Source organism: Pygocentrus nattereri, chromosome 28, assembly GCF_015220715.1.
Source record: "Pygocentrus nattereri isolate fPygNat1 chromosome 28, fPygNat1.pri, whole genome shotgun sequence".
Taxonomy (NCBI): Eukaryota; Metazoa; Chordata; class Actinopteri; order Characiformes; family Serrasalmidae; genus Pygocentrus; species Pygocentrus nattereri.
This window is the reverse complement of record NC_051238.1, coordinates 23,099,894-23,114,144: the sequence shown is the minus strand read 5'-3', so window position 1 is coordinate 23,114,144 and position 14,251 is coordinate 23,099,894. Positions and strand designations below refer to the sequence as shown.

The following is a 14,251-nucleotide window of genomic DNA, read 5'->3' as shown; positions in this document are numbered from 1 at the left end:
CATGTATGGCTACATTTTTTAAACATTGTTGTTCTCTGGGGAAAAGTGGACTTATCTCAGTCTATTTGCCTTGACCTCACTGAAAGCACAAGTGTTCAGGCTCCAGTCCTGTCAGGCCTTGGTACTGCAGAATTTATCACTGGAACTCATTAAACCCTTAAGCACACTAGATTGAATTCAAGGTTGAATTAGTAAAGCCTGAGTGAGTTGAAACGAGAGTCTTCCGCGGCGTTCAGGGGGAGGGGTCTCATAGACTGGTGACTTTCTTGCCATGTGACATTACTCTACCAGCACCTCTTTATATCTAGAGAAACCTAAGGGAGGCTGCCTTACTGAGTGTACAAGAAGGACCTGGATGAATGAAAAACAATCGTTGCGGCTCGCGAAAATTTAGGTGTGGTACTACGCCAATCCCTTAGTTTTGAAGGGAAGCTTAGGGGCTGACACTTTGGATGTAAACTGACAATTTTTTTTTTTCAACCACGCAATTATGAAAGACAAGCTTGCCAAAAAGTACAAGTAGTATGTGTTACTGTAGCTACTGTAAAAGTTACATGTTTACATGAGATTTCCAAGTCAGATTGTATTTTTGAGTAATCTTCTGTATTTTTATTTTGACGCTATTTTAGTTAACAGGAAATGTCTTTTATTTTGTAACTTCCGTTAAGATGATAGCTGGCGCCGTCAGGTGCAGGTTGAGTAAAGAGATACTCGTATTAAGTTAAAGATTAGCCATAAACTATCTTTAAAAGAAAGGAAAATTAATGTTTATTGGTACATACGAAATTAAGAAGACTCCAAGATGATTTCCTTTCCTAGCATGCAGCCAACGAGGTATTTTGTGAAGTTTGTACTTTATTTTCATCTTATATTATTTGCTATCATGTATGCTACCTAGCTAACATGGTGTTTTTTATGTCTAATACTGTGTATTAGTTTTCACGGTTTGATATGGAGAGGACTTCAGTAAAACCCGTTAAAACCTCTTGTGTCTGCTTGTGCATCGGGAGGGAGTCACAGTGAAAACTCGAACTGTCTATCGACGCAAGTGGTCGATGCAGAAGACGACGAGCCAGCTAATCTCAATGCGGACGAGCCAGCTAATCTCAACGCGGTCGCACCGTCGCACGGACTGGCAGATGAGTGAAAATCGCGCACATCCACGTACCGCATGAGCAACAGTTTAAAATCAAAGCCATTAAGTACTTGGACACTGGTAAGAGTGGGCTAAGAAGAGGGCTTTATGAAAGTTGTTCAAAGGATTTCTGTGAATGCTTAACACTGCTATGTGGGTGATGAATGCAACTTACTTGCTAAGTTAAAGTGAACCAAGTCTTGCCATTAAAGCTGCTATAAGCTTAGTTTAAAGATTTAAGCTGAAGGGTGAAATTTCCCACTATATTTAAAGTTCCAATTTAAAGTGTGTGTTTTGATAACATGTGAAGGTTATTTACTATTTGCAATTTTGGTTAATAATATGTGTATCAAAAGAACAGAGGTTTATTTACATTTTCAAGGTGAATTTTGAGTTGTAAGATATTGATAATTATAGTTCATGATCATTTCTGCTTAAACAGATATACACATTTCAGAAACACACATTTAAAAGATATTTGAAGTAATACTTCTTTCTTGCTAGTATTAGTTATTAGCTTATGACATTATTTTTGAGTAAACAATCTCACTTATAAGGCATTCACAGTCATAAGAGATACTTGCACATTAAGGGACCTAGTAATTCATCCAGAGATTTATTCACACTTCAGATTTATTTACAATTCACATTCAGGCATTCCATTAAAAGGCAATTCATTGATAATGGCAGAGTCAAGTAAGACCACACCCAAGGTAAGGGACAATGTTAGGGACAGTGAAAATAAAGACCCTTCAGAAGATCAAATGGGAGAAGATGCTGATGTGCCACAAGAGGAAGAGCGGCAAAACGAAGTGCCACATCCAAGACGTGGTGAACGAATTCGCACACTAACGGAGAAGGCCAAAGAAATGCAAGATAACAAAATCAAGGCACTTCAGCAACGATTCAACTACATCTATCAAAAATGGTGAATTCAAGCAAAATTTGCCAAGAAGCAATTGTCACAGTCCTCAGAGCCCTTATCTGAAAATCTTCTGAATGATATCATGGTTGATGTTAGAGGCCTCTGTGCTGACCTCCAGTACATTTATGAAGTGCTACGTGGAATCATAGCTCCAGACCAAGACACACGCCGCACAGTTGACCGGTGTGTAGAGATTTCAAGCTTCATTGTATCCAGAGCATCGTGCCTTCTGAGTGGAAACATTTTAGAGGGAGAAGAACAAGACTGGCCAGATGCCAGCTCGCTTTGGAACTCAAGCAAGAGTGAATTCAGTTCTGTCTCTTCTATCCCTAAAAATGCCTCAGAACATTCAAGAAAGTCTTCTGTGAAACGGCAAGAAGCTGCTGCTGACGCTGCTGCAAGCCAAGCTGTTCTGGAAGTGTTACGAGAACAAGAAAGAGAACAGCTGGGAATACAGCATCTAGAGTCAGAAGCTAAAAGGAGGCTTGCTGCTCAGGAGGCAGCTGCCATGAAATGTCTGCTAGAACAAGAAGCTGAAGAGATGAGGAGGAGAATAAAGAGAGAAGAAGAGAAAGCTGAAATGAAAGCTAAACTTGAGGAAGAGCACAACGCTCTACAAAGGACTTTGGAGGACAAACGGAGAAGAATACAGCATTTGGAGATAGTGAAGGAACTAACTTCTGCGCGGGCAAGAATGCAAGTGTATGATCAAGAATTGGATGGAAATAAAGGACATCCCAATACAAGGGACACCCTAACTCATGAGTCGGGCCCCACAAAGCAATTACCCCCGCCAATGTTTCCTGCCCCTCAAGCTGTGATAACCTCCACAAATCAAAGCACACCTGAGTTAATCAAAGTCTTGGCAGATGCTTTAAGTGCTAACAGAATCCCAGTTCCTGAACCATCAGTATTCAGTGGGGATCCACTGAAGTACAGTGATTGGAAGCTCTCCTTTGAAACACTTATTGATCAAAAAAATATTCAAGACAAAGAGAAGATATACTACCTCCGTAGATATGTATGTGGTCAAGCTAAGAATGCGCTTGAAGGATACTTTCTGCATGGAACTAAATCTGCTTATGCTTCGGCATGGGAGATCTTGGAGGAGAGATACGGAATTCCATTCACAGTTGCAAAGGCATACAGAGACAAACTCCAAACATGGCCAAAGATTGGTGCCAAAGACAGCTTTGAGCTCAGAGAGTTCGTCGACTTTCTCCGCAGTTGTGAGGCTGCCATGGTCCACATTAAAGCACTGGAGATCTTAGATGACTGCAATGAAAACAGAAAAATTCTGTCCAAGTTACCAGATTGGCTTATTGCGAGATGGAGTAGGAAAGTCCTTGAAATTGAAGAAAAAAGCAACAAGTTCCCTTCCTTTAATCAGTTTGTTGAATTCCTCACAAGAGAAGCGAAAATCGCCTGTAACCCAGTGACATCATTGCAATCACTAAAGCAAGGTGAAACTGAGAAGCTAAAGCCACAAAGACATCAAAATGTCAAAGCAAAGACACTAACAACAAGTTCTAATGAAGAGACTGTGAAGACATGCACTTTCTGTAAGAAGACTGGGCACATTTTGCACAAATGCAGAAAGTTCCTAGAGAAGACAATCTCTGACAGAATAAGGTTTGTCCAAACTGAAAGGCTGTGCTTTGGATGCCTCAAGTCAGGTCATGTCTCTAAGAGCTGCAGCAGTAGGAGTGTTTGTGACACCTGCAACAAAAGGCACCCTACTTGTTTGCATGAAGACAGAGACAAGGAACAACAAAGACGACCACAAGCTAAACGAAATCCAAGTCAAGAAAAGTCAAGTTCAAGTCAAGAAAAGAATAAAGAAAAGCCTCAAGAAATGCAACTTAAAGATACGATCACAGTTGCTACTTCAAACAGAGTAATCCTTGAAGAAGCCAATACACAGACGTCTGCAGTACTTCCTGTTTGGCTGTCTTCAGTCAAGCAGCCAGCACAGGAGGTACTGGTATATGCTCTGTTGGACACTCAAAGCGACACAACCTTTGTTTTGAAAGAAGTAGCTGATGCTTTAGAAGCTGACAAAGAACAAGTCAAGTTGAAGCTCTCTACTATGACCTCAAGAACCACAGTAGTGAGCTCCCAACGAATGAAAGACCTACAAGTCCGTGGCTTTTACTCCAGCAAGAAGATCTCTTTGCCACCAGCCTACACACGTGACTTTATTCCAGTCAACTGAGCTCACATCCCAACTGGTGAAACTGCCAAAGCCTGGCCCCATCTAGAACACCTCCAAGAAGATGTGGCACCTTTACAAGACTGTGAAGTGGGTCTGCTCATCAGTTACAATTGCTCGCAAGCCTTACTTCCACGAGAAGTTGTCTCCGGCAAAGAAAATGAGCCCTATGCACAGCGCACAGATCTGGGGTGGAGTATAGTTGGCTGTAGAAACCCCTTTGTAGATTATGGAGATGCCATCGGGATCAGTCATCGCGTAGTGGTGAGGCAAGTGACTCCATACATTGAGCCCTGCATCAACCTAAAAACAGAAATGCACTATGTGAACAGATCCAAAATCAAAGAAATTACTCCCTCAGACATCTTAAAGGTTCTCGAATCAGACTTCTTAGAAAGAGCGGGAGAAGAGGATTCTGTGTCTCAAGACGATCTCAAGTTTCTGTCAAAGATGGGAGAAAACATCAAGCAAAAAGATGATGGTCATTATGAAATGCCATTACCGTTCAAAGGGGAAAGACCAAAACTACCAAACAATTACTTGTGTGCAATACACCGTCTAAATTGTCTTGAAAGGAGACTAAGCAAGAACGAAACATATTTCAAAGACTATGTAAACTTTATGGACGACATAATCTCACGTGGTGATGCAGAGAAAGTACCCAAGCAAGAAATCGATAACAGCCCTGTATGGTATATTCCACACCATGGCGTTTACCATCCGCAGAAAACAGGGAAAATACGAGTAGTATTCGATTGTTCTGCTAAGTTTCAAGAAACCTCTCTCAATAACCATCTGCTTACTGGGCCCGATCTGACAAAGACGTTGGTGGGAGTCCTGTGTAGATTCCGAAAAGGCTTTATTGCTGTAACTTGTGACATTGAAAGGATGTTTCACCAGTTTCACGTTAAAAAAGGATTACTTACGATTCCTATGGTGGGAGTACGGCAATCTGGGAACTACACCCTCAACCTACAGAATGAAAGTCCATCTGTTTGGAGCGGCTTCGTCTCCTGGCTGCGCCAACTTTGGCCTGAAACATCTGGCAGCAAAAGGGCAAGGTCAATACAGCGAAGACACCATACGCTTCATTCAGAGAAATTTCTACGTAGATGATGGTCTGGCAAGTGTTAACACTGAGAGGGAAGCCATTCAGCTAGTCAAGGAATCAAGGGAACTTTGTTCCACCGGAAAGTTAAGGCTCCACAAGTTTGTTTCTAATAATGAGAATGTGATGGCATCCATCCCAGAAGAAGAACGTGCCACTGTCAAGGATCAAGACATGACCTTGAGCTTACCTCATATGGAAAGAGTGCTCAGTGTAGAGTGGTGCATCACCTCCGATTCATTCAAGTTCAGAGTGCAAGTGAAAACCAATCCACTCACAAGAAGAGGCGTGCTCTCTACAGTTGCCTCTGTGTATGATCCATTAGGATTCATAGCACCTTTTGTACTTCTTGGAAAGCAAGTTCTCCAACAAATGTGCAGAGAAAAAATTGGCTGGGACAATGAACTTCCAGAAAGTCTGAGACCTCAATGGGAGTCCTGGATTAGAGACCTTCCCAAGCTGTCTGAATTGGAAATTAAATGATGCTACTTACCCTCAACCTTCCACAACATCAAGCGGTATGAGCTTCACCATTTTTCTGATGCAAGCATCTCTGGATATGGTGAATGCACTTACCTGCGAGTTATTAGTGAGTCTGATGAAGTCCATTGCTCTCTTGTGATGGGAAAATCAAGAGTCACACCAACCAAAGTGACAACAATACCAAGACTGGAGCTCACTGCAGCAGTAGTTGCGGTTCGAACTAGTGACATGCTCCGCAACGAATTAGAAATTCAAGATTTGCAAGAATACTTTTGGACTGATTCCACGGTCGTTCTCGGCTACATAAATAATGATGCCAGGAGGTTTCAAGTGTTCGTAGCAAATCGAATCCAAAGAATCAAGACAAGCACGAAGCCTGAACAATGGGCCTACGTTGCGTCTGAAAAAAATCTGGCCGATTACGCATCTCGAGGATTAACCGCAGAACAACTTAAGACCTCCAGTTGGTTCACTGGACCAAAGTTTCTCTGGCAAAGGGAATTGCCTGACAGAGAGCGGAAAGCGGAAGAAGTTAAGGATGATGACCCTGAACTCCGAAAGGCATACGTCTTCAGCACCAAGTCAAAGGAGGACAGATTATTATTGGACCGCCTTGAGAAGTTCTCTGACTGGTCTAGAGTAGTGCAAGCAGTGGCCAGATTGAGACAACGAGTTAAAGAACAGAAAGGTAAAAAACAAAGAACCAATGAAAGTACAAGCTTAGAAGAAAGGAAAGAAGCAGAAATTGTTATAGTCAAGTTAGTTCAGGAAGAAGCGTTTCCAAATGAGATAAAGAGTTTGAAAGCAAACAAGGTTATCTCCAAGTCCAAGAACAGTAAGCTGTACAAGTTAAGTCCATTTTTGGATGAAGAAGGGATCCTGAGAGTAGGGGGACGTCTAAGTCAAGCCTCGTTACATCCACATGTGAAGCATCCAGCAATACTTCCAAAGGGTGATCACATATCCCGCTTACTTGTCAAGCACTTTCATGAGCGAGTATACCACCAGGGACGTGGAATGACGGTCAATGAACTGCGAGCTAACGGATGGTGGATCCTAGGATGCAGCAGTGTAGTGTCATCGCACATATTCAAATGTGTCAAGTGCCGAAAATACAGAAGACGTACCGAAGACCAGAGAATGGGCAACTTACCGGAAGACAGAATGGAAACAACTCCTCCGTTCACGTACACCGGCATAGACTGCTTTGGTCCTATACATGTAAAAGAAGGGAGAAAGAATGTTAAAAGATATGGACTTTGACTTACCTGTTTGTGTTCAAGAGGTATACACATTGAAATGCTCGATGATATGACATCTGATGCGTTCATCAATGCCCTAAGAGCGTTCATTGCCATAAGAGGAAATGTTCGTCAACTTAGAAGTGACCAAGGAACCAATTTCATTGGTGCAAGGCGAGAGTTTGCAGAACTCATGCAAGGAATGTGTGAAGAAAAGGTGAAGGCTTTAGGATGCGAGTTTCTAATGAATCCTCCAGCGGCAAGTCACTTGGGTGGTGTCTGGGAGAGACAAATCAGAACCATAAGGATGTTCTGTGTTCAGCAGTGTTCTCACTGCCATTCTTGACCAGTCAGCGCAAAGGCTTGATAGCTCATCCCTAAGAACCTTCTTTTATGAAGTGATGACCATCATCAATAGCAGACCACTTACTGCTGAACTTCTGAACGACCCATCCGCACCTGAACCATTGACTCCGAATCATATCCTTACAATGAAGTCCACTGTAATCTTACCTCCACCTGGACAGTTTATCAGAGAGGATCTTTATCTTCAGAAGAGGTGGCGGCGAGTACAGTATTTAGCCAACGAATTTTGGATTCGATGGAAAAAGGAATATCTATTGAGTTTGCAATCAAGACAAAAGTGGCAGAAGAACAGAAGAAACCTGAAGGTGAATGATATTGTGCTGTTACAAGATGACCACGCCCCGCGCAATGAATGGAAGCTGGCCCGAATTGTAGAAGTATATCCGGGGTCAGATGATAGGGTGAGAAAGGTCAGGTTGATCGTTAGTGACACCACATTTGATGGCAAGGGTAAAACCACTACGAAAACACTGCTCCTAGAGAGACCTGTACACAAGCTAGTCACTTTACTTGAGACAGATCAAGATGTTTAATGTTTATCTTGACATTCTATTCTGATTGTCCATGTTGTTTTTTGCATTTTATGCAAGGTTTAATCTTTGTTTATGTACACATGTTTTTGTGTAATTGTCACTAAAGTAACGTTTAAGGTTCAAAGGGCTCAAATGTACCTGCAACAGTCAGTAAGTGTTAGAAATCCCACAGTAAGGTTGTGAGATTTGGTGGGAGTGTTACTGTAGCTACTGTAAAAGTTACATGTTTACATGAGATTTCCAAGTCAGAATGTATTTTTGAGTAATCTTCTGTATTTTTATTTTGACGCTATTTTAGTTAACAGGAAATGTCTTTTATTTTGTCACTTCCGTTAAGATGCTAGCTGGCGCCGTCAGGTGCAGGTTGAGTAAAGAGATACTCATGTTAAGTTAAAGATTAGCCATAAACTATCTTTAAAAGGAAGGAAAATTAATGTTTATTGGTACATACGAAATTTAGAAGACTCCAAGATGATTTCCTTTCCTAGCATGCAGCCAACAAGGTATTGTGTGAAGTTTGTACTTTATTTTTATCTTATATTATTTGCTATCATGTATGCTACCTAGCTAACATGGTGTTTTTTATGTCTAATACTGTGTATTAGTTTTCAAGGTTTGATATGGAGAGGACTTCAGTAAAACCCGTTAAAGAAAACCACTTGTGTCTGCTTGTGCATCGGGAGGGAGTCACAGTATGCGTTTCCAAGAACAAGTAAAATGAGATGTAAGCATGTTGCCAAAGCCACCATGTCCTCATGAATATTCTGAACCACCGATGCCCTTTGACCTGGACAGTCCTCGGGTGGCGATCAAAACGTCTTCGACAGAGCCCGGATAGCTCAGTCGGTAGAGCATCAGACTTTTAATCTGAGGGTCCAGGGTTCAAGTCCCTGTTCAGGCGAGCAAGCAAGTTGTTTGTTACCATAACAAATGTTGCTTGTGACCATTGCCTTCTGACAAGAAGCTGGGCATTTGGATGCAGAAGCCTTTTCACCCAAACGACACGATTGGTCCGCACTTGTGAACACAATGACTAGTAGACTAGTCAGGAAAAGACTTTAAAAGCATGACAAAGATGAGCACGCTACTTTTCCAAGTCTGCCGTGGTTTCCATAGGCCGAGCTGGCAAGCCATGTGGTGTGTATAGATGAAGGTAAATATACCAATGACACTTCAAAATCTTTATCATATTGTGCATTGATGACTGAAGCATCAAAAATCCTAGAGTGAATAGGCAGGCCCTATCAGAGTGAAACAAACTTAAGTTGGTGCTTCTTTTTCTCACTGAGCAATAAGTAGTACAGGGAGGGTGCAGCATGTTTTGAAGTCACCAGTCATGAATAGGGCTTAATAGTCATGAGTCATACCACAAAGAAACACTTGACCCCGACATGATTTGAACACGCAACCTTCTGATCGGGAGTCAGACGCGCTACCGTTGCACCACAAGGTCATAATAGCTTTTTGTTGCTGCTCATCATGTATGGCTACATTTTTTAAACATTGTTGTTCTCTGGGGAAAAGTGGACTTATCTCAGTCTATTTGCCTTGACCTCACTGAAAGCACAAGTGTTCAGGCTCCAGTCCTGTCAGGCCTTGGTACTGCAGAATTTATCACTGGAACTCATTAAACACTTAAGCACACTTGATTGAATTCAAGGTTGAATTAGTAAAACCTTAGTGAGTTGAAACGAGAGTCTTCCGCGGCGTTCAGGGGGAGGGTTCTCATAGACTGGTGACTTTCTTGCCATGTGACATTACCAGCACCTCTTTATATCTAGAGAAACCTAAGGGAGGCTGCCTTACTGAGTGTACAAGAAGGACCTGGATGAATGAAAAACAATCGTTGCGGCTCGCGAAAATTTAGGTGTGGTACTACGCCAATCCCTTAGTTTTGAAGGGAAGCTTAGGGGCTGACACTTTGTATGTAAACGGACAAAGTTTTTTTTTCAACCACGCAATTATGAAAGACAAGCTCGCCAAAAAGTACAAGTAGTATGCGTTTCCAAGAACAAGTAAAATGAGATGTAAGCATGTTGCCAAAGCCACCATGTCCTCATGAATATTCTGAACCACCGAAGCCCTTTGACCTGGACAGTCCTCGGGTGGCGATCAAAACTTCTTCGACAGAGCCCGGATAGCTCAGATGGTAGAGCATCAGACTTTTAATCTGACGGTCCAGGGTTCAAGTCCCTGTTCAGGCGAGCAAGCAAGTTGTTTGTTACCATAACAAATGTTGCTTGTGACCATTGCTTTCTGACAAGAAGCTGGACATTTGGATGCAGAAGCCTTTTCACCCAAACGACACGATTGGTCCGCACTTGTGAACACGATGACTAGGAGACTAGTCAGGAAAAGACTTTAAAAGCATGACAAAGATGAGCACGCTACTTTTCCAAGTCTGCCGTGGCATGCAATGCACAATCCTGTTGATTGGAAAAGAGTGTACGTACATCAGTCCTTGGGTCTTGAGCTCACTGATAGTTCACTCGTCAGGTTTCAGTTCAGCCAGGCCTTGGTACCGCAGAGTTTACTGTTCTATCTGATTGAAATCATCAGTTGATTAGTAAGGCCTTGGTGAGTGATACTGTGTGTCTTACGCTCCGTGTTTGTGTGTTGCCTCTCATGTATATCTGAGTGTAGCCCAAGAAGGTTTCAATAGGCCGAGCTGGCAAGCCATGTGGTCTGTATAGATGAAGGTAAATATACCAATGACACTTCAAAATCTTTATCATACTGTGCATTGATGACTGAAGCATCAAAAATCCTAGAGTGAATAGGCAGGCCCTATCAGAGTGAAACAAACTTAAGTTGGTGCTTCTTTTTCTCACTGAGCAATAAGTAGTAGAGGGAGGGTGTAGCATGTTTTGAAGTCACCAGTCATGAATAGGGCTTAATAGTCATGAGTCATACCACAAAGAAACACTTGACCCCGACATGATTTGAACACGCAACCTTCTGATCTGGAGTCAGACGCGCTACCGTTGCGCCACAGCTTTTTGTTGCTGCTCATCATCTATGGCTACAGTTTTTAAACATTGTTGTTCTCTGGGGAAAAGTGGACTTATCTCAGTCTTTTTGCCTTGACCTCACTGAAAGCACAAGTGTTCAGGCTCCAGTCCTGTCAGGCCTTGGTACTGCAGAATTTATCACTGGAACTCATTACACTTAAGCACACTTGATTGAATTCAAGGTTGAATTAGTAAAGTGAGTTGAAACAAGATTTTGTGATTTGCATTCATAAGTCCTCAGCTGGTACTTGTAACCTGCAATGAGAAACTGTCAAACACAAATACGTTGCAAGGCTGAAGTTGTTGTGTTGGCTCAGGCACCATTTAAGATTGAACCACCAGCTCCTCTCCTCTCCCAGCTGCTGACTGCTTCAGCAGCAACTTTAAAGCACTATCTGCATTCACTGTAATGTAACCAGCAGTGGTGAAATAAAGACACAGAGGTTCTTTTACTGTGTATGACAAAATTTGTCCCTTTATGAGTTCCACAAACTTGTTTTTTCCTGTGCTTATCGTTAGGTAAAAAACATTAATACTGAGATGGCTGTTTTTGCTTAAAGCTCTAATTGAGTAAGCTGTACATGCTCAGCTTGTCATTGTTGATTTTGTAATTGCTTTACCAGAAGCTGCATTACCTGACAACAGCTACATCTGGCAGAAAGAATGCCAGAAATATGAAAATGGCCTTTCTACTGCCCCTCGACAGAGGTGCTCTCAAAGAAGAAATGGCTGGAGCTCATTGCTCCTTTCATGCATTTATTACATCAAAGCTAGATTACTGTAATGCCCTGCTGTCTGGATGTTTCCAGGAAAAGCCTCAACAAGCTTCAGCTAGTCCAGAATGCTGCAGTCAGACATCTCAGGGAGCCCTCATGTCTCTATCTAGACCTGCCAGAGTCTGTGCTGCACTCTGTTAATGCTGTAATCTGTGATCAGTCACACTTTACAGAACTATCTCTCTGTGTGTTTTCCTTTTCTTTGCCAAGTTAAACAACTGTGCAGTCCATGCTGTTGCTTCTTCTACCTTGATTGAGTGCCCACTGCTTGCCAGCCTTCTAGATCATTTCAGCCTTCTGAACCGTTTTGACCACCATTTGACCATGTTGTACAAAGCTGTGCAAACGTCACTTTCATAAACTGACCCTCCTGATGGCGCTGCTGCTGCTGCTGCATAAAATCAGACCATCTAATTAACCATTACTCTGCCTGTTTTTCCCCATTTTGTATTCTAATATTTTGTGCTAATGCTGTTTGCTATTCAGTGTCGGCCAGAAGAGGATGGGTTCCTCTTCTGAGTCTTGGTTCCTCTCAAGGTGTCTTCCTCTTGCTCTTAGGGAGTTTTTCCTTGCCACTGTCGCTCATGGGAGCTTAGATTTTTCTGTAAAGCTGCTTTGTGAGAACACCTGTTGTAAAAAGAGCTATATATAAATAAACTGTGATTTGACTTGACTGGAGCAGATGAGACGGATGACCAGTTTTTTTCAGTATTGCTTGCACTCACTTCATTTTAGCAGTCTCTTTTATAGCTTTTATATCTTTTAATAATACACTCTACTATATGATGATTATCCTATTTATTTGCTTTAATTTCATATTTATTGGTATATATACCAATATAATATATATATATTCTGAACTCATCAATAAGCAGTTTAGCTATCTGAGGTATAACCACTGTTTTAGATAGTTATTGTGTTTCGTTAAGTGTTCAGTGATTAACATGTATTTAAGTTATTATTTAGATAAGCGGCTATTTATAGTTTATATCACCCATTGTTTTATACCACCTTCTTCTATGTTGATCAATACTGAACATTTTGGATTGTCTAAGTCAATATTTCTTAATCTTGCTCCCAAGAACCCATTGCACTGCACAGTTTAGGCTATCTCCTGCCTCAACACACCTGATCCACCTCATGAATGGGTGGATAATTGGTTGATATCCAGGTGTGTTAAGGCACAGAATAGATGAACCTGTGCAGGGTTAAATGCAGAGGTGAAATTTCCCCATTGTGGGACTAATAAGGGTCTCTTAATCTCTCTCTGTTGCATCTCGGTCCTCTCTGATTACTGAAAAAGTATACATTACATATATTTTCCAAAATTTTAAGAGCTGAGAGATTAACACCTTTGAAATCTTGTTTCTCAACTGTGTAATTATCCAAGCCAAGTAAGCAAAAAACTAAACTTTCTGCATAGGGTAGATCACTGTTATAGATTGGCAGGTACTCTAAACATGGAATGCACATTGCTGTTCACTGTAAAGAAGTGTATGTCTTTAAGACCTCATGTCCTTAACACTTTTAAAGGAAGCAAATATCTTTGTTCAATACAATTTCTTAATAGTAGCATGAACAATTTAAAGATTCCACTGTAAAAGGGCCAGCTGGAACTAAACGATATGAACACCAGTCAAGGCACAGATAACACAGAACGGCTAGTACTGCTACGTGCAAATAAGCATACAACCCTGAAGTAATTTTAACTTTTGGATGTGGAGTTGGATGCACTAATTTGCATCAAGAGCTTCATAAATGGTAATAGACCAGCACAGCTGTTCACCATCAAATATGACAACAGCTTTGCCCTGGGGATTCACGCTGAGCTAGGTTTAGCTTGGACTGCTTTTTGAGGGAGGCACAGTATAGGGCAACCAGTGAGAAAATAAGTCATTTACATATATCAGTATTAAAGGCACAGTAACAACAACAACAACAAAAATTGTTCTACAAAGAATAGTTGAAAATGATTATGCTAAAATTCTTCTTCTTTCGGCTGCTCCCTTTAGGGGTCGCCACAGCAGATCATCTGCCTCCATCTTGCCTTATCCATTGCCTCCTCTACTTTCAAACCAACCATCTCCATGTCCACCTTCACTACATCCATAAACCTTCTCTGAGGTCTACCTCCATCTCCAACATTCTTTGCCCAATATATCCACTATTCCTCCTCAACACATGTCCAACCCATCTCAACCTGGCCTCTCTGGCTTTATCTCCAAACTGCTCCACCTTCACTGTCCCTCTGATCTGCTCATTTCTAATCTTGTCCAGCCTCGTCACTCCCAACGAAAATCTCAGCATCTTCATCTCCGCCACCTCCAGCTCAGCCTCCTATCTTTTAGACAGAGCCACAGTCTCCACACCATACATCATAGCAGGACGCACTACTGTCTTCTAAACCTTCCCTTTCACTTTTGCTGCTATCTGTCTGTCACACATCAGCCCTGACACCCGT

The 14,251-nt window shown here is 41.8% G+C and overlaps 3 non-coding genes across 3 annotated transcripts; 2 read left to right on the top strand and 1 right to left on the bottom strand.

Moving 5' to 3' along the window:
* Window positions 1–8,831: 8,831 nt before the first annotated feature.
* On the top strand, window positions 8,832–8,904 carry trnak-uuu. Its single transcript has one exon. It is a non-coding gene; the product is annotated as a tRNA-Lys (tRNA).
* A 480-nt stretch (window positions 8,905–9,384) lies between these two features.
* On the bottom strand, window positions 9,385–9,456 carry trnag-ccc. The gene has a single exon. It is a non-coding gene; the product is annotated as a tRNA-Gly (tRNA).
* A 678-nt stretch (window positions 9,457–10,134) lies between these two features.
* trnak-uuu lies at window positions 10,135–10,207 on the top strand. Its single transcript has one exon. It is a non-coding gene; the product is annotated as a tRNA-Lys (tRNA).
* Window positions 10,208–14,251: the final 4,044 nt, after the last annotated feature.